The 26,418-nt window shown below is 35.0% G+C and overlaps 1 protein-coding gene across 4 annotated transcripts in view; it reads right to left on the reverse strand.

The window, feature by feature from the left end:
* Window positions 1-26,418, reverse strand: part of CNOT6L (CCR4-NOT transcription complex subunit 6 like) — a 91,322-nt gene that overhangs the window by 64,161 nt on the left and 743 nt on the right. The window contains exon 1 of one of the 4 annotated variants that reach the window (XM_036022547.1): window positions 11,020-11,488. The exons of the other annotated variants lie outside the window; for them this stretch is intronic. The gene's annotated coding sequence lies outside the window, so the exon portion shown is untranslated. Of the gene's footprint in view, window positions 1-11,019; window positions 11,489-26,418 lie in introns of those variants that run through there. 4 annotated transcript variants of the gene reach the window in all.

Consider the following 26,418-nt stretch of genomic DNA (forward strand, 5'->3'; position numbering starts at 1 on the left):
TTTTTGTTTTTTTGTTTATTTTCCATGACTGAAGGAGCCCTGGGAAAATTTAAGTTGGGAGTTTTCAAAACCAAACTAAAATACAAGATAACTACATAACATGCTCTTTCAATGAATAGCATATTAAAAAATATATATGAAATATAGCCAAATATACTACTGTTAAAAAATCCCAAATCTCAGGTTTCATGTCTGGGGCTAGAAAAATAATGCACCATAACTACCTCTCTCCCTACAAAAAATATAACAATAATCTGAGCCAAATCAGAACAATCTGTCAAAGGCTAAAACTATACTCTCAATATTGGTCATCTGAAGCAGTTTACTGAAAAAACAGCAGGATCTACAGTGCATATAGATAGAAGTCCTTACCGTGTTAAACCACAATTTCCCTCTCAGCACCCTATTTTCAGCACAATTCAAATTATTTCACTTTTAATTATTTTTATTAATTACAGTCTAGAATCAACATTATTTTGTTATTAGTTTCATGTTTATAGCACAGTGGTTAGACAATCATATACTTTACAAAGTGTAAATTTTTCCAGTATCCATCATACAAAGTTTTTACAATATGGACTATATTCCCTCTGCTGTACTTTACATCTGCATGACTATTTTGTAACTACTAAATTGTATTTTTTAATCCTGTCACCTATTTCACCCAGTCCTCCAAACCCCACCCCTCTGGCAACCATGTGTCTGTTCTCCGTGTCTATGAATCTGTTTAACTTTGTTTGTTTATATTGTAGTTTTTAAATTTCTTTATTTTTTATTGTTGTTCAAGCACAATTGTCTTCACTTTCCCCACCACCACCCTCTCCTGACCTACCCACTCCCACCTCCCAGCTTCAATCCTACCCCCTTTTGGCTTTGTCCATGGGTCTCTCATACATGTTCCTTGACAACCCTTCCCCTCTTTCCCCTGTCATCCCACTCCCCACTCCCCTCTGGTTACTGTCAGTTTGTTCTTTATTTCAATGTCTCTGGTTATATTTCACTTGCTGGTTTGTTTTGTCGATTAGGTTCCACTAATAGGTAAGATCATATAATATTTGTTATTTAGATTTCACATATAAGTGAAATCATTTGGTATTTGTCTTTCCGTGACTAACTTATTTCACTTAACATAATACCCTCTAGGTCTGTCCAAATTGTCCCAAATGGTAAGATTTCATTCTTTTTTTATAAATGATAATATTCCATTGTATATATACCACAGCTTTTTTATCTACTCATCCACTGATGGGCACTTGGGTTGCTTCCATATCTTGGCTGTTGTAAATAACACTGCAGTGAACATATGGTACATATTACTTCATTTTAAATTCAAACGAAGAAAGAGAGGATGCTAAAATCATCAAAGACTGCTTCATTATGAATCAGACTTCCAACTCAATGAATCCAACCCTAAAATACAAGTCATTAGAACAGACTTATTTCCATGGAAATATTAACTGATCATCTCACCAGCAGTTTGCAATCTTAAGCAGAGATGCAAATGCTGTCTGAGTCCCCCAAACTGGAAGAAGACAAAATTAAGTCTAAATTAGAAATTTCTGCTTACATTTTAGAGCATAAGGTCAATGACATTATATCTTTACACATTCTCAGATAAATCTGTCTTCCATTAACATTTATTCCCAAAGGTTATGGAACTCATTATTTTTTCATTTATTAAATGCCCACCTTTACTAACATCCATCGTTCCCATTTGGTCTTAACCATTAAAACCATTTTCCTTTCTGAGAAAATATATCCAAGTTTACCTCCTTTAATAAAGCAAAATAACCATACACTGCAGCATTTCTGAAGTTTCTATTTCCTCATCAATATCTACTTTTAACTGTACACAATTATGAATCATCATAAATGTCATATAAAATTTTTACCTTCCCTGAATGGGCTCATCAGCTGATAATTAAAAAACAGCACCTAGCAAATCACACTGCATATAGTAAGACCATAAAGACTGGTAGCAACCAAAGCTTAGAAGACACCCTGAGATAAATAACAATTTCACTAGTATTCTCACTCTACTGCTGTACCAAGGGCCTCTACATGGCATTTGTCTTCAATGACATATTCAACTAAAGTCCAAAGTTTTCATATTATCTCCTGATCTGTCACCACTCTAAATAAAAGGAAAGCCATGTTTTATGATGATAAAGTTACACATCATTGTGAAAAAAAATACCATAATATTCAGACTTTTGGAATTCCATGTTTCTGATCAGTTTAATAATTATTCAACAAATATTTATTGCAGACACACTATCATGTATTATACCAAACAGTAGGACTTCAACAGTGAACAAGATCCTTGCCCTTTGTGTAGTTTACACCCACTAATCATATAATACCTAGGACTGACAAGGATGCTGCCTACAACCTTCCAATATCCTTGTGTGGATGTTTACACACTCACACACATACACATGCCCATATTTTGCTAGTGGTAAAGCAAAATGGTATCACCACTTGGAAAACAGTTTGGTTGTTTCTCTTAACATTACAAATAGCACACATGCAAATTAGCAATCTCATTTTTAGATAGTTTCCCTAGCAAAAAAATTTAACTTATGATCACATACAAACCTGTACATAAACCTGTACATAAATCTGCAGCAACTTTATTCTTAATCACCCAAAACTGGGAACAACTTAAATGTCCTCCAACTGATGACTAGATAAACTATGGTTCAGTCATACAATAAAATACTACTCAGCAATAAAAAGGACTGAACTACTGATCCCCACGACATGGAAAATGGAAAATGCATTAAGCTAAATCAAAAGACACCTAGGTTGCTTCCAAGTTTTAGCAATTATGAAGAAAGCTGCTATAAACATCCATGTGAAAGTTTTTGTGTGACATATGTTTTCAATTCATTTGAGTAAATACAAAGGAGCATGATTAATTGTTGGATCATATGGTAAGACTGTTGAGTTTTATAAGAAACTGCCAAAGAGTCTTCCAAAATGGCTGTACCATTTTGCATTCCCACCAGTAATGAAAATGTTCCTGTTCTGGCAGGTATGCCTTAGTTGGCTGGGCATCGTCCTGCAAACTGAAAGATTGTGGGTTTGATTCCCAGTCAGGGCATGTGTCTAGGTTGTGGGTTCAGTCCCAGTTGGGGCACATAAGAAAGGCAACCAATAGATGCTTCTCTCTCACATTGATGTTTCTCTCCCTCTCTATCTCTCTCCCTGCCTTCCCCTTTCTCTAATTAAAACATTTTTTTTTAATTTAAAAAGAAAACAATTCCTGCTGCTCCATATCCTTGTCAGCATTTGGTATTTCCAATGTTTGGGATTTTTGGCCATCGTAATAGATGTGTAATATTTTGTTATTATTTTTCAGTTAAAACTTTAATTTTAAATTAAAAATCTTAAAGGCATTTGAACATGTATTTGAAGATATAAGCATATCTTTCACATTTTAAAAAGTAATATTTGCCATATTCTGATAATAACCTAATATATCATCAATACTGAAAAAGGGATATATTACTTACAGACATCTGTAAATTACCAAGATAAATAACAATCGTGTACTATAAAAATGAAAAGATTAATAAAATGATAAAATTCTGCCAATAAAGGTAATTTAAAAATACTTAGATTCACAAAGATCTTATAGAAAGATCTTAGTGTCCATTTAAATACTCATTTTCTTTGATCAAAGGCAATATATTTAAACCTTTTTGTGAAATGTTTAGTTATTATAGCTTAAGACTACATAAGTGTACTATGGTATATGATTCCTCTAAGGGTTATTCATCTGTTGCACCCATAATATTTTTCTTAAGTTTTTTTCCATATTCTGACTAAGGAAATTAAACTGATTTTGCATGGGTATTAATTTAAAATATAAAAGTAGGATATTTTCTTCTGTAAGTCACTCATTTACACATAAGAATACTTTAAAAATCATTTGGTATTATGAAAATATTTTAAGGCAAATTATGTCTAAAGGAAACATATTTTAAATTTATGGATTACAAACCATATTCTTCCCAGAAAATATACACATACACACATACATCTGAAGCATAAAGACTACATTCAAAAGCATGTTTTAAGAACTTAACTACGAGTAACACTTTATACTGTATTTGTTCTTTTGTTTTTCAATAATTTTAGTTCGAATAAAATACCCTGGGTTACTATTTTTTTTCTGAAAAGCCTAAAGTTCACTTATGACAGACTGCCTAAGGACAACAAACTACCTCCAAGCAATAATTTCCTATCTTGGCATACGAAATATTTGTTTTCCCAACCACCTCTGAACATAATGTAAGAAGTGAAATCTGTAAAATATGTGATTCTCTGTCTGTTCTTTTTGACCAAAGTGCAATGACATACAAAAAAAAAAAAAGTTTAGCCCTGGCTGGCGTAGCTCAGTGGATTGAGCGCGGGCTGGGAACCAAAGTGTCCCAGGTTCGATTCCCAGCCAGGGTAGATTCCTGGGTTGCAGGCCAGAACCCCCAGCAACCGCACATTGATCTCTCTCTCTCTCTCTCTCCCCCCCCATTCCCTCTCTAAAAATAAATAAATAAAATCTTTAAAAAAAAAAAAGTTTAGCTCTGGGTGTTATCCATTGAAAACTTCCCCAGATGCCTAAATCCATGGCATCTACACAGGCAAGAAAGGATTTTTTTTTAAAGCTGTCAGTTTGAACAGTCACCAATAAAACATGCTCTATTGACCAATCCCAGTAGCAGCAACTAAATCAAACAGCTATACTAAAGTGAAAGTATGAGAAAGATCTACTGAATAAAACTAATGGCAGTCTAAAATGTAAGTGCTGATTAATAAAACTGTCATGGCTTATTCAAAGAAACATTAAAATAACAAATCGCAGTCTCCTATTACAGCACACACTAAGTCCCCTCTAAAAATGTAGCTCTCAACCAGGTATCATTTTTGCCCCTCAGGACATTTGGCAACGTCTGGACATTTTTAGTTGTCACAACTTGAGGGAATGGTGCTAACTGCATCTAGTAAGTAGAAGTCATGGATGCTGCTAAACATCCCACAATGCTCTTGACAGGCCCTCACAAGAAATACCTTTTTTTAAAAAGATTTTATTTATTTATTTCCAGAGATGGAAGGGAGGGAGAAAGAGAGAGAGAAACATCAATGTGGGGTTGCTGGGGATCATGGCCTGCAACCCAGCCATGTACCCTGATTGGGAATTGAATCTGTGATACTTTGGTTCGCAGCCCGAGCTCAATCCACTGAGCTATGCCAGCCAGGGCACAAGAAATATCTTGCTCAAAGTGTCAATAGTACAAATGTTTGAGAATTCCTGCACAAAAATGATATAAGTGTAAGTCCGGAGTACATGTTAAATGAGTGATTAGAAAGTCAAGTACTACTGGGAAAAATATCATATGATAGAGGGAAAAGGGAAAAGGTATGAATTCTGTATGCCCACAAGTTCTTGACCAAAGAAGACATCCTGGCCAATTAAAATTGTCTCTAGGTGCTAAGACAAGCAGATAGGTATTCCACCAAAGGCTGAGCATCTCAGCAATTTCCAAATGGAGACAAATAACAGGATGTAACTATCATTTGATTAGCACCAACCATATTAAAACATTTTCCATAGTGTTTTACATGTATTAATTCACTTAGTAATCACAACTACTCTAAATTATAGATGCTTTCATTATGTGAGGGCTAAAATTATAAATTCCTAGAAGAATACACAGAAGAAAATCTTAGTGATTCTGAGTTTGGCAAAGATCTAAAATAACAAAACAAAAGCATGACCCATAAAACAAAAAATTAGTAAATTAAACACCATCATAATCAAGAACTTTGTACTTTGAAAGACATATTAAGAAAAAAAAACAATCCACAGAATGGGATGAAATACTTGCAAATCACACAATAAAAATATGTATGCAGCATAAATGACTCTCAATAAGGAGCTCTGACTGGTATGGCTCAGTGGGTTGGGCGTTGTCCCATGAACTGAGAGGTTGCAGGTTCAATTCCAAGTCAGGGTACATGCAAGGATTGCTGATTGGGGGTGTGCAGGGGGCAACCGATCAATGTTTCTCTTGCGTACCAACACTTCTCTCCCTGTCTTCCTCCCTTCCTCCCCCTTTCTCTACAAAATAAATAAATAAATCATTTTTTTAAATAAGATTTTTTAATGGAACATTTTAACATATACTTCACCCAAAATGATATGTGCAAATAAGCACATAAGATTCTCAATGTCCTTAGTCATTAGGGAAAAAAAATTAAACCTACTAGAATTGCTAAAATTTAACAGTAACCAAGTGAGAATGCAGACTAACTATAATAACAGATAAGAATGAAAAATAGTTCAACTTTGGACTTCCAGCAAGATGGAGGAATAGGTGGACACACCGTGCCTCATCGCACAACCAAGATTAGAAAACCAATAATTTACAACAATAATTTACTATCAGAATAACACCCAGATCCGGCAGAGGATTTATCTGAATGGAAGTCGGGCAGCCAAGGAGTTGAAGTAGACGCGTTCATCCGGACTGGTAGGAGAAGACCAGCCAGGCGGGCGCGGGGCTGGCTCAGGTCGGCGGTGCACGGAGGTCGGGGGAAGGTTTGGCGCGAAATCGGCGCAAAAGCCATCCGTCGCGCAAGAAGGCAGTGGTGATCCCTGAGTACGCAAGCTGTGGCTGGCAGACCCAGAGGGGTAGCGATTGTGGACCAGGGCAGAACTCGCGGCCCAGAAGCCCAGACAAGGGTCTGAGTCCAGGGGAACGGAACTACCGCCATTGTTTTCTCCCGCCCCGCTCCTGTGCCCGCCCCGCCCACACATATAACATCACAATCTAGCGACTGGGGTGCCCAGCCCGGGTGAGCACCTAAGGCTCCACCCCCCACCATAACAAGAGCAACCAGACCGAAAAAAAAAAAAAGGAGAGACAGGGGGAAAAAAACAAAAAACAAACAAAAAAAACCTATGTTTTCAACAGAGCAGATCAGTCCCTCAGGACTCATCCTTTTGAGTGACCAAGAACTAGCCAATCTATCAGATCCGCAGTTCAAAACACTGGTGATCAGAAAGCTCACGGAACTGGTTGATTTTGGACAAAATTTAGATGAAAGAATGCAGATTACCATAAAACAGATGCAGGAAGACACGCGGAGGAGAGCCAATAGTGAAAGGAAGGAATATGAGTCTCAAAACAATACAGTGGACCAGAAGGAAGATAGAATCAACCAAGCAGGAAAGCATGATGAAATAAGAATTCAAAAAATTGAGGAAAAGATTAAGAGCATCCAAGACACCTTTAAACGTTCCAATATCCGCATTATAGGGGTACCAGAATCGGAAGGGGAAAAGCAACAGATTGAGCACGTATTTGAACAAATGATAAAGGAGAACTTCCCCAATCTGGCAAAGGGAACAGTCTTCCAAGAAATCCAAGAAGCTCAGAGAGCCCCAAAGAAGTTGGACCCAAGAAGAAACACACCAAGGCACATCATCATTACATTAGCCAAGGTAAAAACGAAGGAGAGAATCCTAGAAGCAGCAAGAGATAAGGGGACAGTAACCTACAAAGGAGTTCCCATCAGACTGTCAGCTGATTTCTCCAAAGAGACCTTACAGGCAAGAAGGGGCTGGAAAGAAATATTCCAAGTCATGAAAGACAAGGACCTACATCCCAGATTGCTCTATCCAGCAAAGCTTTCATTTAGAATGGAAGGGCAGATAAAGTGCTTCTCAGATAAGGTCAAGTTAAAGGAGTTCATCATCACCAAGCCCTTATTTTATGAAATGCCAAAGGGACTTATCTAAGAAAAGAAGATAAAGAAAAGACATGTATAGTAAAAGGACAGCAAACTCACAAATATTAACAACCACACCTAAAGCAAAACCAAAAGAAACTAAGTAAACAATTAGAACAGGAACAGAACCACAGAAATGGAGGGCACATGGAGGCTGAGCAGCAGGGGGGTGGGAGGAAGAGAGAGGGGGAAAAGGTATAGAGAATAAGTAGCATAGAATGTAGGTTGAAAATAGATAGGGGGAGGGCAAGAATAGTACGGGAAATGTAGAAACTAAAGAACTCATAAGTATGACACATGGACATGAACTAAAGGGGGAAATGTGGGTGGGAGGGGGGTACAGGGTGGAGGGGAGAGAAGGGGGGAAATGGGACAACTGTAATAGCATAATCAATAAAATATATTAAAAAAAAGAAAAATAGTTCAACTTTGAAAAGCAGTTTTGAGTTTTAAAAACTTTAATATATAACTATGATATGACCTAGACATCCTACTCTTACACATTTACCCAAGAAAAATGAAAACATATGGCCACTCAAAAGCTCAACTGATCACAAATATTCTTAGTTTTATCTATAATAGCCAAAAACTAGAAATAACCCAAATATTTATCAACAGGCCAATAGTTGAAATGTGGTAAATACAAACAATAAAATATTATTCAGCAATAAAAAGAAATGACCTACTGATACACAGGACAACATAAATTTCAAAATAACTTTGCTAAGTAAAAGAAAACAATTGTGATAATTTCAGCAAACTGATTTTCAAAAAATTTACGTAGAAGTAGGAGAGTTGAGGAGTAGAAAGTCCATATAGGTCTTGATTTTAAAACAGCCCAATACAAGTCCTATATATTAATAAGTTGGTAATACAATTCTCATTTTTCTTCAAGTGTACAGGCCCATTAGAAGTCCCAAAGAGACAAGTACAACCCTAACTAGAAGGATATTTAAATAGTTTGTACAGAGACCCAAGAACACTCAAGTCCTAATATTATACCCTTAATATCCTGATTCCAAGTAACTCAAATGGGTACATAGTGATTCAGAAACAGCTCATTTTTATGACCCAGGAACAACACATGTAACCCTCATTACAATGAAGCTTACTATTCAACAAACTTAGAGATAATAGGGGAAACAATGTTCCCATTTCTCTAATGAATTTTCACACCAGTAATTCCTCTCCCCATTTCCTAATTTAGTCACTAATATATACCCTGACAAAGTAAGAAAAATGGTTTAGATTTTTCTATTTGTACTCCTGTCCTCCAAATTCTCTGTCACCCTAACCCAATAGAGCTCACATCCCTATGAAAAGGACAGTTAAAAGGTACCCAGGTGAGCAAGAAAAAAAAGCCACAGAATCAGAACAAAGTTTCCACCCTATTATGTACTCAAGATGCTATTATGTAGTTAAGAAGGATCCATCCAATACATCTGGCATGTATTCAAGGATAGGCATGCAGTCATTCATCTATTTTCCAGCAGTCTCCCTGACATAAAGACAATCAAAGGTTGCTGTATCTGACTGTAGCAAATTCTCCTCGAATCCTCTTTCCCACTATAATTAACCTACTAAAGTTAGTTGGAAGAGGGAAAAACAAAAGCAAGGATGTCTACAATCACTGCAAGTATTCTCCAAAAATTGCTAATCAATAACAAGTACTATCCAAAGAAAAGTATCCTCCTAAATGAATCGACTGTTATTCTGAAAGATGAGTAAACAGGAATTCAACACAGTCTTTCTTCGAACCCAGAAAGAAATGAAAACATCTCTGCTGAAATAAATTCAAGAGGAAATTCAAACTGAGACAAGTTACAAGGGCAGCTGTAAAAGGGTCACAGATCATCTAGATAAAATACAGTAAGTATATCAAGAGTACGAGAATTCCTATCACTCAAAGTAACAAATCCACTAGAAAAACTAGATTCAGTCCAACATGTTTAAGCGTGAAAAAACTGAAGTTATAGCCTAACATTTTATATGAAATAAAATACTTCCATCTTTTTCCCCCTCCTACCTTCCAATTTTAGGTTCTGCCTCTCTAGTGGTATATAAAAATAAAGAATTGAGTGATATTTCACAAATAGAATTTCTTAAGTTTGTTTATGTAAGCAAAATATGAGTATAAACTAAGAATGTTATACTGTCTCAAGAAAATATAAACACTAATTCAAGAAACTGTTTCATTTCTGTTACTAGAAAAGTAAACGATAATATCAAAAACTAAGGATTTAATTAATGAATCATTTTCATAATGAATAGCTTTTATAATCATTTTAACTTTTCTATTTTGGGGGAAAGTAACTGCATTAAATCTTTTTTTTTTTTTTTTTAAATGCATCCCTTTTAATGTACAGTCCTGAGTTTTTTGGGTTTTTTTTTAAAGATTTTATTTATTTTATTTTTAGGGAGGGAGATAGAGAGAGAGAGAGAGAAACATCAATGTGCGGTTGCTGGGGGTTATGGCCTGCAACCCAGGAATGTACCCTGGCTGGGAATCGAACCTGGGACACTTTGGTTCCCAGCCCGCGCCCAATCCACTGAGCTATGCCAGCCAGGGCTAAAATCTTTAATAGAAAGTTGACTGATTATGAAAGTCTGAGAGTAACCATTGCTGTCCCATACTTTTGACTTGAACCAAATAATACAATGTTTCAGTGCACAGCAAAATATACACAAAAAGGTGTTAAAACTTTTAGTTTATCTTAAAACCAAGGTTTAGAATTTGGAAAAGCCATAGCTAAACCTGTAAGGCTCCATTAAAAACAGTGGTGTGAAACAGAAAAACCTTCAGTAACCAAACTCTGTCTGGAATAAAACTTGATAAGGCACAAAGAAAAGCTCCATCCAGGAAAGGGTTCTAAGGTGCCAGCAACTTAATTATGAAAAAATTTAAAAGGCAGGGCCAATGCTGACTCACATTGATTCAAAGCAGATAGCATTAAACAATAGTTAACTTTTTGGCATGAATAAATGCCTAATGAGACTACCCACAATACTCATGCAAATGACAGCCAAAAAAGTGATGTTTTGTAGTGAGCGGAAAAGGTTTGAAGGGAATGGGTGTCAGCTTTAAAATAGTTCCTAAAATAGTTGCTTACCAGGCTAAAGAATAAGCGAACTTACAAAGGCTTTGAATCAAGCTTGGTTCCAGGAAAAGGATACTTTGGCCCCATGTGAAAGCAAAAACCAGCCATTGTAAAACACAGATACCTAGATTTCGTCAGCAGAAGGAAGAGTATTGTTCATCATTTCCCACAAAGGTGGCAGAGCCTTTAACTTAGATTCCTATTTTTTTCCTGGCAGGTAGATACTCTGCAAAAGCAACAAAGCAAACTAAATAAAAAAAAAACTCTTCTGAATTTCAATCCTACAGTCAAAATGCCAACTTCACAAACTCATCAAAGGTCATAGAGGAACAAATGTCCTGTTTTGTTACTTAAATTCATTACCTTCCTCCTAGCTAACCAATACAGAATTTCCTTCTTGTTTTGAGGCTAACAAAATGAGGACAGTATACTTACAACATACTAGGAACAACAGACAGTTACCCAGAGTCAAGAAACAAAGAGTTTGATATGATTTTCTAAAATAAAGTGGCACGTAATCCATGTTTTTATTTCTCCATGTGAATTAAGAGCTAAACAAACATTTTTCATTAACAATTTTTAAAACTTTATTTTGAGGTTGTTTTACAAAAAGAGAAAAAGAAATGTAATGCTTTGTGAGCATTTATCAAAAATTCATTATTTTTAATTGTTAGAACTATGTTCCTTATCCTAAAACTTTGGAGTCTAAGGTGAGAAAAATGTAAATAATGACTATTATATTATAAGCATTTATGCATTTCCCATTTCTAAATGTATTTAAAATTGCTTTCCACAAAGTATATGTAACAGTGCTTACAAAAAGTTGTAATTTAATAGAGAAATGTGTGTTAATTCCATAAAAGAGCTACAGAGAATACAATTGGAGCAGTTCTTGACTAGGTTGATGATTAACTGTAAAGTGTGCTATAAGTACTATAATTCATAACTAATAATAGCAAAAATGACTGAAGATTGTGTATAATTTATACACAAAATATAAATATACTACATATGTTACTACTGCTAACCCTATCCTCTTACTAGCATTCTAACAATGAGAGAAAAAATAAAACAGTAACAACTATTTCTCAAAGATACTATAAATAATGATTGATACATGTTGCATATGTACATATTATTCTTCCTGTATGTTATGACTTTATTTAGTCCTTACCCTATTAAAATAAGATCCCTCTTATCACTCTAATGAAAATATTCTCATGAAACACAAATACTTCAAATTACTAAATCAATTTTCAATCCTCTTTTCAGTATGTACGGCTTCTCTGGTTTTGAAAATAGTATTATACTCTATTTCTTGAAACTTTCCCTTCCCTCATCTTCTGAATCAGAATTTAAGTTGGCTGAAACATGAGAGAGTTCATGACTAGAAAAGAGAAGGAACCATGCACTGAATGCCCAACTGTGCCCAGATATTGTGCTAGATTATTTGCATGCATTATCACATTGCATTTCACTAAAATTATAAACTACATATTACCAATTGCCATTTTACTGATGAGAAAGTTGAAGTACATAGAAATTATGAAATATCCAATACCTCAGAGTTAATAAGTGACTGGAATGGAATTTGAACATGGGTAAGTCTAACCACAAAATCAAAGCTTCTTTTATTAAACCATGACAGACTTAATTTTAGACATTGCTAGAAGAAAATGCAAAACAATCACCTCATAATGGTGGAGGGCAGAAAATTTTTCTAAGACCTAAAGAAAAAGAATGACAGATTAAACAATATAAAAAATTTAATGTTTGTAAGAAAAAAGTCTCAAAGCCAATATGTAAAGAGGAAACTGAAGCAAAAAGTCTCTGTAATATTTACAATAGACAATAAGGTAATGTTTCTAAAATATAAACAGCTCTTACAAATCAATAAAAGAAATGTAAACACCCCAAGAGAAGAACTGGGGATAAAGGTCATGATGAGGCATATCACAAGAGAATACAGTGCTCAAAAAATGTGAAAAAATATAACTTCACTATTAATAAAATAATCATGAATTTAAATATATATATTTCTTTATTATCAGAATGGCAAAGATTAATGTAAGAGTTTCAGGAATAGGCATCCACTATGACACTGGTGGGAATATAATTTTACACAATGCTTCTAAAGGGCAACCTGTCAGGATGTATCAAAATTTTAAATATGCAATCATTTTAACACAGCAAGTCTACTTCTAGAAATTTATCCTTTAAAAAAGTGTGCTAAGGTATATGTGCATTAGTGTTGATAATTGACAAAACTAAGGAAATCTATTGCCAATCAATAGAGCACTGAATTATATATAGCACACCAATAAAATGGATTACAATTTAGCATTAAAAAGCATATTGTATGGAAATGTAAAATGATGTAGCTGCTGTGGAAAAGTGTGTCAATTCCTCAAAAAGTTAAATACAGAATTACCACATAACTAAGTAATTCTATTCCTACTTATATAACCAAGAAGTGAAAACATATGTCCACACAGTAACTTGTTCATGAATGTTTATAGCAGATTTATAATAGCCAAAACAGTAAAAACAACTCAAATATCCATCAGCTGATGAGCAAGTGAACAAAATATGGTATATTCACACAATAGTGTATTATTCAACCACAAAAAGGAATGAGGTAGTACCATACGCTACAACATGGAATAATTTGGAAACACTGCAGTAAATGAAAGAAGCCCGGCACGAAAGGTCACATGTTGTATGATTCCATTTATATGAAATGCCTAGAATAGGTAAATCCAGAGAAAAAGTGCATTGGCAGTTGCCGACAGATGGCAGAATGGGTAAACTGGAATAGCTCATAGGTGTGAGGTATCTTTTGAGGGTGACAGAAATATTATATAATTCAATAGTAACAGTGCTCACAACAGAGCAAAAATGCTTTAAAATGGGGAATTTTGTACTATGTGATATATGTCAATTTCAACACTAAAATTTTTAGGAAGGAAACTGACTTGGAGTGGTGAACACAATGACGTATTACAAAACTGTACACCTGAAACACATAAATAAATATAATTATTTTTTAATCCTCACCTGAGAACATGCTTATTGATTTTAGAGAGGAGGAGGGAGAAAAAGAATGAGGGAAACACCAATGTGAGAAAGAAACATTGATCAGCTGCCTCTTGTACACGCCTCAACCAAAGGCTGAAACCGCAACCCAGGCATGTGCCCTGATGAGGAGTCGAACCTGCAGGCTTCCAGTTTGCAAGATGACGCTTCAACAACTGAGCCACGTTGGCCAGGGCTAAAGCATGAAGTATTATCTACTGATTTTAAAAATGGCCATAATATGTTGTTAAATAAAAAAGCAATTTTAAAAAAGAGCAAACAGTATGATTCCACTTATGTGTGTTTACGTAAATAGTTATATCAGTACATACGTACTGCCCAGAAACAGATAATGGTACTATACTCATATATATACTACTAGCAGTCTTGATGACAACCAGAAAATTATACTCTTCAGTATCATTTTGTTTTTCTTACAAAGAACACATATTTTTTCCAAAAACAGACATTTAAAAAATTACCATCTACAAAGAAAAGTAGAGTACTATGACAAAAATACACGGAATAGATTGAACCCAGGAGACAATATAATAAGCAAAGATTTTAAGTCTGGGGTCCGTAAACCTCAGAAAATCTGTAAATTTGTATAGAAAAAAATTGTATCACTATTTTCACTAACCTCTAGTTAAAATTTAGTACTTCTTTCAAATAGACCTAGATGACCTAATACTATTAATAGTAACTGTGATTTTTGTCACTAACATAAATTATATCACATTATGGTTGTTACAGATATTTCAAAATATCATCTATATCACTACTTCAAATATATATATATATATCACTATATGTGTATATGTGTCACTACTTCAAAATCATGATAGTTAGACTCACTGCTTGATCTTGTCATTTAAATGCATTGATAAAGAGGCACATATCTTAGTATATCACAAATTTGTTTTTCATATATTCTAGTATTTCAGTATAAAATCTTATTTTTTTATTCACTCAAAATTGTTATTCTAAAAAGGCTCCACAATGTCCTCCAAACCACTAGACTGTTCATACCAACATCCACCCATATCCACCCATATCCACCCATGCGTTAGAGGCAAGAAGGGAAATCAGCCATGAGGATATTCTAGTTATTCAGGCATAAATTAATCAGGGACCAAATTCACAAAAAATAGAAGTCATTCCAATTTTAATCAATTTATCTAATACAAAATTCCTAATTTTCTTCCCCAAATTGTCTCCTTCTGGTATCTGTTATATCTGACTCTTCCTTCACATTCAATCACCAATATCAATTAAAAGCTTTCTTTTCTATCCCAATTGACACAAATCTATTTCTTGACTAATCACTTCACATTTAACTCAAATGTATTTCTTAACCCATCACTTCATGTTTAATTTGACTCTTTAAAAAAGAGCCTCCCTCCACCCATTCTGATCTTCACAACTCATTCTGCAGACCTCAACCAAGTTAACCTTAAATAATTGTTTTCAAACTACCAGCCTGCTCAAAATCACTCAGTGTTCCCAATGTCTTTAAAAGTAATATCAGTAATTATATGAATATAGAGACACATAGTAACTATTAATCAAAACTAAAATGAGTATGCCCTACAAAATATCATCTGAAACAATATAATATAAAACTCAGACATTAATAAGAGAACCTCAATTTATAGATGTAAAAAGACGCTGCTCTAGAGTTAAACTTAGTAAGAAACTTTAATTCCTTACACAGGCATTCTAACCCCTACATAATCGTTCCTCAATATGCCTTATCAGCCTTATTCCCACTGAAGCTCTGGAAATTAACCAGAAATTAACTCAATTTCCTTCTCATCCTTGAATCTAGACTCATGCATTTCTGCTACTACATAATTGTTCATATAATTTCTACTGCCTGAAATGCCATTTGAGTATTCATTTATTTAATAAATAGTTATTAAGCCCACAATATATATTTTACCAAACAGTACCTAGTAGGGGTTATATCAAATACTTGAGGTATAATGGTGAGGCATCTCTGCCCCTAAAAACTCAGTCTAATGGAAAAGCAGAGATATAAATCAGGCAAGCACAAGACAGCGTGGTAAATGTTATGAAAGAGGAATGCATGAGATGCTGCGGGAGCACAAAGAAAGAGCATAAAGCAAAGACTGGAAGTGTCAGCAAGGTTTCCTACAGCAGAGAGAACATGAGGTGAATTATCAAAGAAGTCAGTGAGGCCATAAAATATAAAGTATTGTAAGCACCAATAAAGCATAATCCAGGCTATAAGTCACTCAGTATAGCTAGGCTACGGAATATGTTGCATAGAGAAGAGTTATAAATGATAAAACTGGAGGGGTACACAAGGACAAGATCAAGAGGGGCCTTACATATAATGCTGTGAAATCTCCATTTTATTCTAAAAGCAATGCAGCAGCAGGATATCTTGGAAAGTACACAGGTTTAGGAATTCCAATAACCTAAATCTGAACTTGAGCTCTGACATTTACTTGCCATATATATATATGACTTTCAACAAATCTGCCTCTCTAAGCTTCATTTTCCTCAACTATAAAACAAGAATTAATATCAATTTTAATCAATATTAAATCAAGTAGAATTCTAAGAAGTTAATTCATGCAAATTGATATTAAATCAATTAGAATTCTAAGAATTTAGAGGTCAGCAAACTACAGCTTGGTTTGCCAGCAACAAATGGTTTTATATCCTTAAAGAATTGTTGAAAGACAAAGAAAAAAAATAACTACAATGAAGACACATAGGAGATTTTATGTAGGGAAGTTAAGCAGTGTCCAATGCCTTTTACAGATTTCTTTGGTGACAATGCATACAAAGGAAAAGAAGTTAAAGTAGCATTAATAGAGGCTGGAATATAAGCAAGGAGGATGATGCAATAATCCACTAATTGATCCTTTTCCTTCCTGTAAGGATAAATGTAAGATCAACTTCTATGCCTCTTCTCTGTATCCATCCCTATACAGTTACAAACCTGTATATACTCTATATGTTATAGCCTTTAATGTTCTTTGTTACTTACCATATTCTGCCTTTATTATTTGTTACTTATCAGGGTTACTCTCTAATTGCAAGTAGTGTTAAGAGTATTTTGGAGTCAAACATCCCATTTTAAATATTCGTTTTACCAACATTTACAACTTGTTATTTAACTTTATGTCTCCTAATAATAAAAAACAGTAATAGTTAACATATATGAAGTGTTTTAGTTTAGTTTTGTTTTTTACTACGGATGTGCCACATATTATTCTAAGCACTCTATAGGTATTATTTCCTTTAATCTTCACAACAATCCTGTAAGATAAGGGCAATTATCTCCCTATTCCAAATGAGGAAAATGAAGCAGGTATAAGTTAAATGAGTCTTCCAAGAGCCAGAGAGTAAAGAATCCAAAATTCACATTCTTAACCAGATACAGAATGAGAATTACACTAAATTACAGGATTTTCATGAAGACAAATTTAGATTACATATTTACAGCTTTTTAAATAAAAGTATGGCTTTTCACAGTCCTTAGTACTCAGCAGTCTAATAAATGTTAGTTCCATATGCTGGCAGAAAAGACCATATTCTAAATAACATTTTAGTCTCCAGAAACTTGAGTTACAATAGCTTATAGCTAGTTAACACTTAATAAATACTTATTAATATGACAGATATGCTTTTAGTCATTCTTACAGTGTTTCAAGGTTATTCTGTACACAATTCACAATATATTATTTTATAAATTTACATAGAGATGCTGCCGAAGCCTGTACTAAATACGAACCTATAGCAAAACATACCCTGTCAGTTTTCTGGTTTTGCTTTGTTTAAATATAAACATTAAGACCAGAAAGCAATGAATACACATGTAAAGATCCCAATAAAGTTTTTATGCAGACATTAAAGCTGGTATATACTAAGTTTAGTCCTACTCTCTTAACAGTATTTGTAACTGGTATTATATAACTCTGATCTATGTTACTCATTTAGGGAATCTAAGTTATCTGGGAAGAAAAATATAAGATTCTAAACTGTAAGACTAACGGAGAGAGGTTTTCTCTGCAAAAGACAAATATAAAGAAGACAAACTGTTATGACTTCTATTTTATGTCATTGGTTTCTATTGTTAGTAAATGAATATCGCAAATTACCACATATCTATGCAGTATAAATGAGTCTCTCACACAGCAAAGTGAACTACTTATTTCTTTGAAAACAATTAGAAATAAATTTTATCTGTAATGAGATTTTTTAAATGACAAAAAATTAATGAAAAGTAATAATCCTGCTACACAAGAGAATACAAAACAAAATTCTATTACCACTTTCCAAGTCTGTCTTAAGAGGACATTCGTAGCTAAACCCAAAGTTATTTAACTTCTGAGACTTATAATATGAAGGACATGAATATAAATTCTAAAAAATATTTATCTAATCAGAATGTAGCCACATGGAAAAACAAAGTTTCAAAAATTAAACAGAGGGTAATAACCACATCAAATGAAACACACATACCCTTGCCTTACAGAGCAAAATTTCCTAAGAAGAAAGCTATTCAATATTTTTTAGAAAACTTACAAAAATAAAACTATCAATACTGAAATGTTTTGGGGGAAAAAGTCAGAAAACAGCCAGGTTCAAAGTAAACATGGAATTCTTCATTAACCATACCACAAAGGTGTGTTCCTTTCTTTTACATTCTATGATTAATAGTTCATTCTTGATTTAGTAATCTCCAGGCTTCCTGTGTTCCCCCTCAAACCTAGCTATCAAACTAATCAGAACAAAATTCTCCACACTGTTTTTGTTAGGGTTTTTCAAAATAACCAATATTCTCCATTGCTCAAGAAATCTGGATTATTCAGAAAATCTTCAGTAAAGAATTAAGGGCCCGCCATATGTGTGTAAGCATCAGTGGGAAGACAATTAGAGAGCATTAAAGGAGTAGGGAGGGGAGGAAAAATATGAGAAGGGAAAAGAGGGGAGAGTGGGGAGGGGAGGCTAGTCCTTTCTCCTAAGCAAGTTAAGCATTATTACTGCCACTCATTAATGGACATAGTCTTCACTTTCCCAATCCATATTTCATACTTTCATCAATACTCAACCCCAACACCCCTTCATAAAAAAAAAAAAAAAAAAACATTCAACAAACTAGAAACAGAAGGGAACTTCTAAACATGGTAAGAGGTACCTATGAATATCCCACTGTTAACATCATACTTAACAGTCGAAGGCTGAAGGCACTCCCCACAAGATCAGGAACAAGACAAGGATATCTGCTATTGACACTTCTTCCAACAATGTACTAGAGGTTTTAGCCAGGGAAATTAGGCAAGAATATGAAATAAAATGCTTCCACATTGGAAAAGTACAACTATATTTATACCAAGGACATGATCCTTGGTATACAGAAAATACTACAGAATCCACTAAAAATCCAGTAGAACTAATAAACAAGTTCAATAAGGATGCAAAATACAAAAATCTATACACAAATATTTTTATACACTTAAAATGAACAACTCAAAAATGAAATTAAGAAAACAATTCTATTTACAATAGCATCAAAAAGAATACAATATTTAGGAACAAATGCAACAAAAGAATTATAAAACATAATATGAAAACTATAAAATATTGTTGAAATAAAGATCTAAATAAATACATGGAAACATCCCTGTTCATAAATAGGAAGACTTAATATTAAGATGGCAATGCTTCCCAAAGTGATCTATAGATCAGCACAATTCCTATCAAAATCCCAGCTGGCTTCTTTGCAGAAACTAACAAGCTAATTCTAAAGTTCATATAAAAATACATGAGACCCAAAATAGCCAAAACAATCTTGAAAAAAAAAAAAGATGTTCGAGGACTCACACTTTTCAATTACAAAGCTAGAATAGTCAAGACAGTACTTACTGTCATAAGGAAAATCATACAGATCAGTGGAATAACACTGAAAGTCCAGAAATAAAGCCTCACATTTACAGTTAACTGATTTTGGCAAGACTGACAAGACAATGCTATAGGAAAAGAAGAGTCTCTTCAACAAATGGTACTGGGACAAGTGGGTTCCACATGCAAAGCAATGTTAGACTCCCTACATCAGACCACATGTAGAAATTAACTCAAAATAATTAAAGACTTAAATGTAAGAGCTAAAACTGTAAAACACAGGACGAAATAGGAAGGTAAATCATTGTGACATTAAATTAGTAAAGGGTTTCTTAAATATGACACCAAGAGCCCAAATGACAGAAGAAAATATAAGTTAGACTTCATCAAAATGAAAAACTTTTATTCTTCAAAGGACACCATCAGGAAAGTGAAAAGACAACTCAGCACTGAATGCAGGGAAATATTTACAAATCATATATATGATAAGGGACTTGAATCTATTAATATACAAAGGACTCTTACAACTCAATAATAAAAAGATAAAAAACAATTTTAAAATGGTCAAAAGATCTGAATATACCTCTCAAACAAAGATACAGAAATGGCCAATAAGAAAATGAAAAGACATTCAGCATCATTAGGAAAATGCAAATCAAAATCACAATGAGATGCTACTTAATGCCCTATAGGAGAGCTGCGATCAAAAAAACAGATAACAAATGTTGGGAAGGAAGTAGAGAAACTGGAGCCCTTACACACACTGTTGATGGAGATGTGAAATGGTGAGGCTGCTTTGGAAAAGTCTGGAAGTTCATCAACAGTTTAAACATCAAGGCACCATATGATCCAGCATATCCTCAAAAAGAACTGAAAAAAACTATACACTCAAAAACTTACACATGAATGTTTTCTGCAGAATTTACAGTAGCCAAAAAGTAGAAACAATTCAAATATCCACCAGTTGATAAAATGTGGTATATCTACACAAGGGTATATTATACAGCCATAAAAAGAATGAAGTATATAACAAGAATGAACACTGAAAACAGAGCAATTGAAAGAAGCCCAGATAAAAGACTACATATTATATTAAGATTCCATTTGCATGAAATGTCCAGAAGAGGTAAATATATAGTTGGGGGGGGGGGGGACAGTGATTGCCTAGAAGTAAAGGTGGGGGAAAATGAGAGTTAAAGCTTAAAGAATACAGGATTTAGTTCAGGTGATTAAAATGTTCTAAAATTGTGGTGATGGCTATACAAATGAATATATTAAACACTACTGAGTTATATATTTTAAAAGGACTACTTCTATGGTAAGTGAATTATATCTCAAAAAACTTCTCTTTAAGTAGTCTCTGACCCACTCATTCCCTTCTGTTACTCACTTTCAGAATGTCTGCAAAACAGCTTATACTATAGTGACTTCCACTTGTTTATTGTTTTGAAATAACTAAATTGTTTTACCTGCCTTATTCACAAACTGTAAGCTTCACAAGGGTTTCTTCTACTTCTTTCTTACTTTTCTTTAAAATTGAGAATAGGAAAAAAACAGACCCTCAAATAAGGTTTTTAATTCTCAAAATGTAAAATATTAGAAATATTAACCATGCAGAAGTTAACCAGACTACAGACTACTCCAAAGTCTTCCTGTGGGTAAATACAGATATATATATCTATATCTATATATCTATGTATATATATGTAGATATATATAGATAGATAGATATCAAGAGACCTAAAATAGCCAAAACAATCTTGAAAAAAAATGTTGGAGGACTCACACTTTTCAATTATAAAGCTACAATAGTCAAGACAGTACTTACTGGCATACGGAAAATCATATAGATCAGCGGAATAACACTGAAAGTCCAGAAATAAACCCTAATAATATAAATATATTAATATTTATATATATCAATAAAATTCCCCATATTCCTAACCAAACTCTTCAGAATAAAATCAAGTATAGGTGAACCACAGAGCTGAGGTTTCACTTTACAAGAATGCTAAGAAGTAAAAGAATAAGTTGTGATTCAATTAAAAATAACATTGTCCAGAAATAAAATGCATTTAATGTATGAGAGGTTCAATGTTAGTACAGTTTAAGAAAGTTGTAGTATTTTCATTGTGAAACACTAGCACAAGTTAATAATTAAGCCTTTGTTGTTTACTTGATGATTTTGTTATTCTTTCTGGGTTAAGGCTCACATATCTTAATCTACAATGACTTTAGAATTACAAACACAGCAAACAAACATAGTAAGGTCTACCTAAGAGATATTTCTTCAAGTATAAATAATTATAATGTTCTATCTCAACAGCAAAAGAAAATTCAAAAATGTGTTTCCCATGAAACTGTACCACAGAAACTAAAACTCAAAGTCAACTGATTTCAAAGTACAGAGAGAAACAACTCAATCAGCCAGAACCCAGTACATCACGATGGCAATCAATAACTGGATAGTAAAGAAGAAACTCATTAAAGGTTATACAATTTAATTATATTCTCTCATTTATTTCTATCTTAAAATAGCTGAAATTCACTTGTCATTCAAACTTATAGAAGAAAGCTCCTGTTCCGTCCTCTTCCTCCTTTGGCTCTACACTCTTTTCTTTCCCCTCCCCACAATTTTACTCTTTGAAGATGGAAAGCAATTTTTAAGTATATAATTCATTTTTAGACATATTTTCAAAAATATATGCTATCATCTAAAATAACATCGTCAAAAGCCCCAAGCTGTCCACTCTCTAGAGACTACATTCCCATTCCCCTTGCATTCAAATAAGACTCTGACAAATTCTCAGCAATGAAATGTGGGCCAATGTTTGTCACTTCAAGTCTGGGGATTCTTAAGAAATGGTCTGTGGGTAATGGCAGGGCTCAGAGGCCTTAGGGAATAGTGGAGCTGTAAGATACAAGGAGTCTGGGTCCCTCAATTACCACATTCAGGAAAGCCACAAGCCTGCTAACTAGGCACACCTGCGCTGGACTGCTATGTGAGCAAAATGTAAACATGTATGTGTTAAGCTGCTGAAATTCTAGAGTGTATTTATTACCCTAATTAGCATTACCCAAAGTAATACATGCACAAATTCTTATGTATTTCAATTCCCTCTAGTTAAAGACATTTATAAGTGGTATTTTGATAAGATTGTTTAAAAGCCCATTTAAGTAACATTACATTTTAAAATCTAAACAATTTGCCACTTTGATTTTGATGTAACATAATTCCTTCAATTTAAACAATGATAGCATAAGCAGTTCCACTGTTAATAATTTTTTATTATCCACATATCTTAATATATTAGTTCAGTATCATCTGTATTCATATTTCAGAAAAATTTTTCAACTTTCCCAAATTAAAAAAGTATGACGTTTTAAAAATTTATAACTTATAATATTTAGTGAAAACTACCAAATACCTAGTTAACAGCAAACTTTATTTTTTATTTTTAAAGTATCAAAAACGACCACTTATACCTCTGGCTGGTGTGGTTCAGTGGATTGAGTGCTGGCCTGAGAACCAAGGAGTTGCCAGTTCCATTCTGGGTCAGGGCACATGCCTGGGTTGCAGGTCGGTCCCCAGTTGGGGCCATGTGAGAGGCAACCACACAGTGATGTTTCTGTCCCTCTCTTTCTCCCTCCCTTCCCCTCTATCTAAAAATAAATAAATAAAATCTTTTTAAGAATTATTATTTATAAAGCCCTGGCTGGCGTAGCTCAGTGGATGGAGTGCGGGCTGTGAACCAAAGTGTCGCAGGTTCGATTCCCAGTCAGGGCACATGTCTGGGTTGCAGGCCATGGCCTCCAGCAACCACACATTGATGTTTCTCTCTCTCTCTCTTTCTCCCACCCTTCCCTCTCTAAAAAAAATAAATAAAATCTTTTAAAAAAAGAATTATTATTTATAATGTTTAAGGTAAGAATTCTTCCTTTACATGTAACTATGTAGCAGATAATTTTATTCGTTGTAAATGTACACATACCCATAATACACTCACTTTTAACAAAACCATGGCATTTTACATTCTAATAATGTTGCACCTATCATCCTTCCCAAAAATCCTTCCCAAATTTGTTGAAATATTAATGCTTTACTGATTTTTTTAAAAAGCTCAACATTGCTGATATAAATAATGATATGAAGCGTAACTGGGAAACTTGGCATTAGTAAATAGATATTGCAAACTGAAACCAATAAAACTTCTCCCATATTCTCTTCGCCTTGCCTTCACTAAAATAAATAAAATCATTTACTTAACCTGTGTTGCCTTTTTCTTTAACTCCGTGTCATTGTTTTTTCCACAATTAAAATTAAGTGGACAGCAATTTATTGTACTACTCCACACAGAGTAATAAAAGTGGAAAATTATTCAAAGTTGATAGAAGATATCTTGCTTCCATTCAGGAAAATATTCCATGAGGTTTTGTTTACCAGAACCAGTCAACATAAACTAAACAAATGACACAGAAATTTTTGTGGCACTTATACTTTGTGGACCTATATAAAGTAAACTCTAGTTCTTTGATACCTTTTAATGCTTGATTGCCTTGGAACATGTATGTGATACATATAGCTTTATGTATGTATTTTTTCCAGTACTACATAACAAGAACTCATAAAAAGAATAACGAAGCTGAGAGATGGCCTATTTGAAAATATGAAAAAGTACTAAGCATGACTAGGCTTTATAAACTAGTACACTAGGTATTTCAATGACAGTCTTATTTCTAAAAAAAGTTCTAAAAATACATTTTTAAAAGTTGTTTACATATACCTTATGTATATCAAAGGACTGTGAAATGTTCTATTGCTTTGATTTTTAACTTAGATACACTGATATTGCTCTCAGTAATTAAATGAGTATTTGTACTTATGTTTTTCAATGCCCAATCAAGTCTGCAGGAGGAGGAACTAATATTTATCTAAGCATCTACTTACTACATACATGCCAAACATATGTTTCCTCATTCTACCCTCAGACAACTTTACTCTAAGTGTATTATCCTTCTTGCAGATGAGAAAACAGAGGCTTATAGACATTAAGTACCTTGCCTAAAGTGAAATAGCTAAGAAAAATGGCGCAGGCAGAGTTCTGAGGTCTGTAAAACAAATCGTTGTTCCATTCAACTGTGTGTTGTTTTCCAGTAGTGGTCACAGAAAACAGCTCTCCACCGCCCCCTCCCCATGCCACTCATTCTTACCCCACTTCGTAGTGAACAGCATGGAACATTTGTTTGTGAGACTGGATTTAGAAAGGACCAATCTCTGGCTATTATACAGAGAGCACGGCCTGCAAAGGGCCTAATCTACATCATGACTTTACCCGGAGGGTTTTAGATAGATGAGCTAAACTAGATGCAAATAGAAAGAGGGTGTTGTAGGAAAAGGAAATCAGCAAATAACCACCCAAATACCAATTATATTTAATTCTGAAATGCATTGTTCCCTATTGGCAGATTTCTCTTTAGAGTTTCGTTTTACTTAAGACTACTCTCAAAATAGCTTTTCGGGAGTACTCCAAGTAGACAATAGAGGCTGCTTGATCTAGGTTTTGAAGACTGAAGGAAAGTGTGTTTGTGCACAACTATCTGGATTGGCAATTAAGATAACTAGAGGTAACAAAGTAGTATCTCCTAAAAGGTAGTGCTGTGCTTCCAACGTGTACAAACAGCTCAGCTAAACTGCCAGCACACAAATCCATCTGAAGAGCCTAAGCTAAGTAGTTGGTGGAGTTGAGGAGGATGACAGCTCCAGGAACTTCCCCTTGCTCACAGGCCTGAACTCGGCGAGTACACGCCTTTCCCCCTAGGAGGCAGGATAAAACAATTTCAAATGCACAAAATCGATCCAATCTCACCGACACCACGGGACTGGGAGGCCAGCTTCCATTTCTTCCCTCGCCCCTCTAAGAAAATCTTTATCTTAAAAAAAAATGCATACATACTACCAACCACAAAGTATTTGTAAAGAAAAATGAAAATATGCACTTAGTTCCACCACACAACCCTTAGAAATGCATGAAAGGGGATCTCGACACCGCGAATTCCAGAGATTTACTGCTCTGATTCACTTTCCCTCAGGTCCCACCGCCGGCTAGGCTGGGGGGGAGCCTGCAGATTCGACGTCAAAATGTGCCTTCGCCTCTCCTCAGGGGACGCGGAGGCGACCTCCATCAGCACCTCCCGCCTCCGACCTCACCTGCCCAGGCCGGAGACAGCTCCTCGGGCCCGCGCGGCCAGGCGTCCCGGGAGGCAGGCGGGCAGGCCGGCGGGAGGGCGGGCGCTGAGGCGGTTAGGCCGCGCCGCAGGCCGGCGCGCTTCCTGCCGCGGCCGCGAGGACCGAGGCGCGGCCCCGACCCGCAGCTCTCCGGGCCCGGCTGCTAGGAGTGTGCGGCACACACGCTCACCCGCCCCGGCCCGGATCCCGCGGGGCAGCTCTCAGCTGCCAGGCTCCGGAGTCCCGGCCACGAAAGGGGAGGGACACGCTACTTGAGAGCCCCGGCCACACGGATCCCCAGAGTCCCGGGCCCCGAGCTAGAAACCCCCTCACCCGCAACAC

This window comes from Phyllostomus discolor, chromosome 1, assembly GCF_004126475.2.
Source record: "Phyllostomus discolor isolate MPI-MPIP mPhyDis1 chromosome 1, mPhyDis1.pri.v3, whole genome shotgun sequence".
Taxonomy (NCBI): domain Eukaryota; kingdom Metazoa; phylum Chordata; class Mammalia; order Chiroptera; family Phyllostomidae; genus Phyllostomus; species Phyllostomus discolor.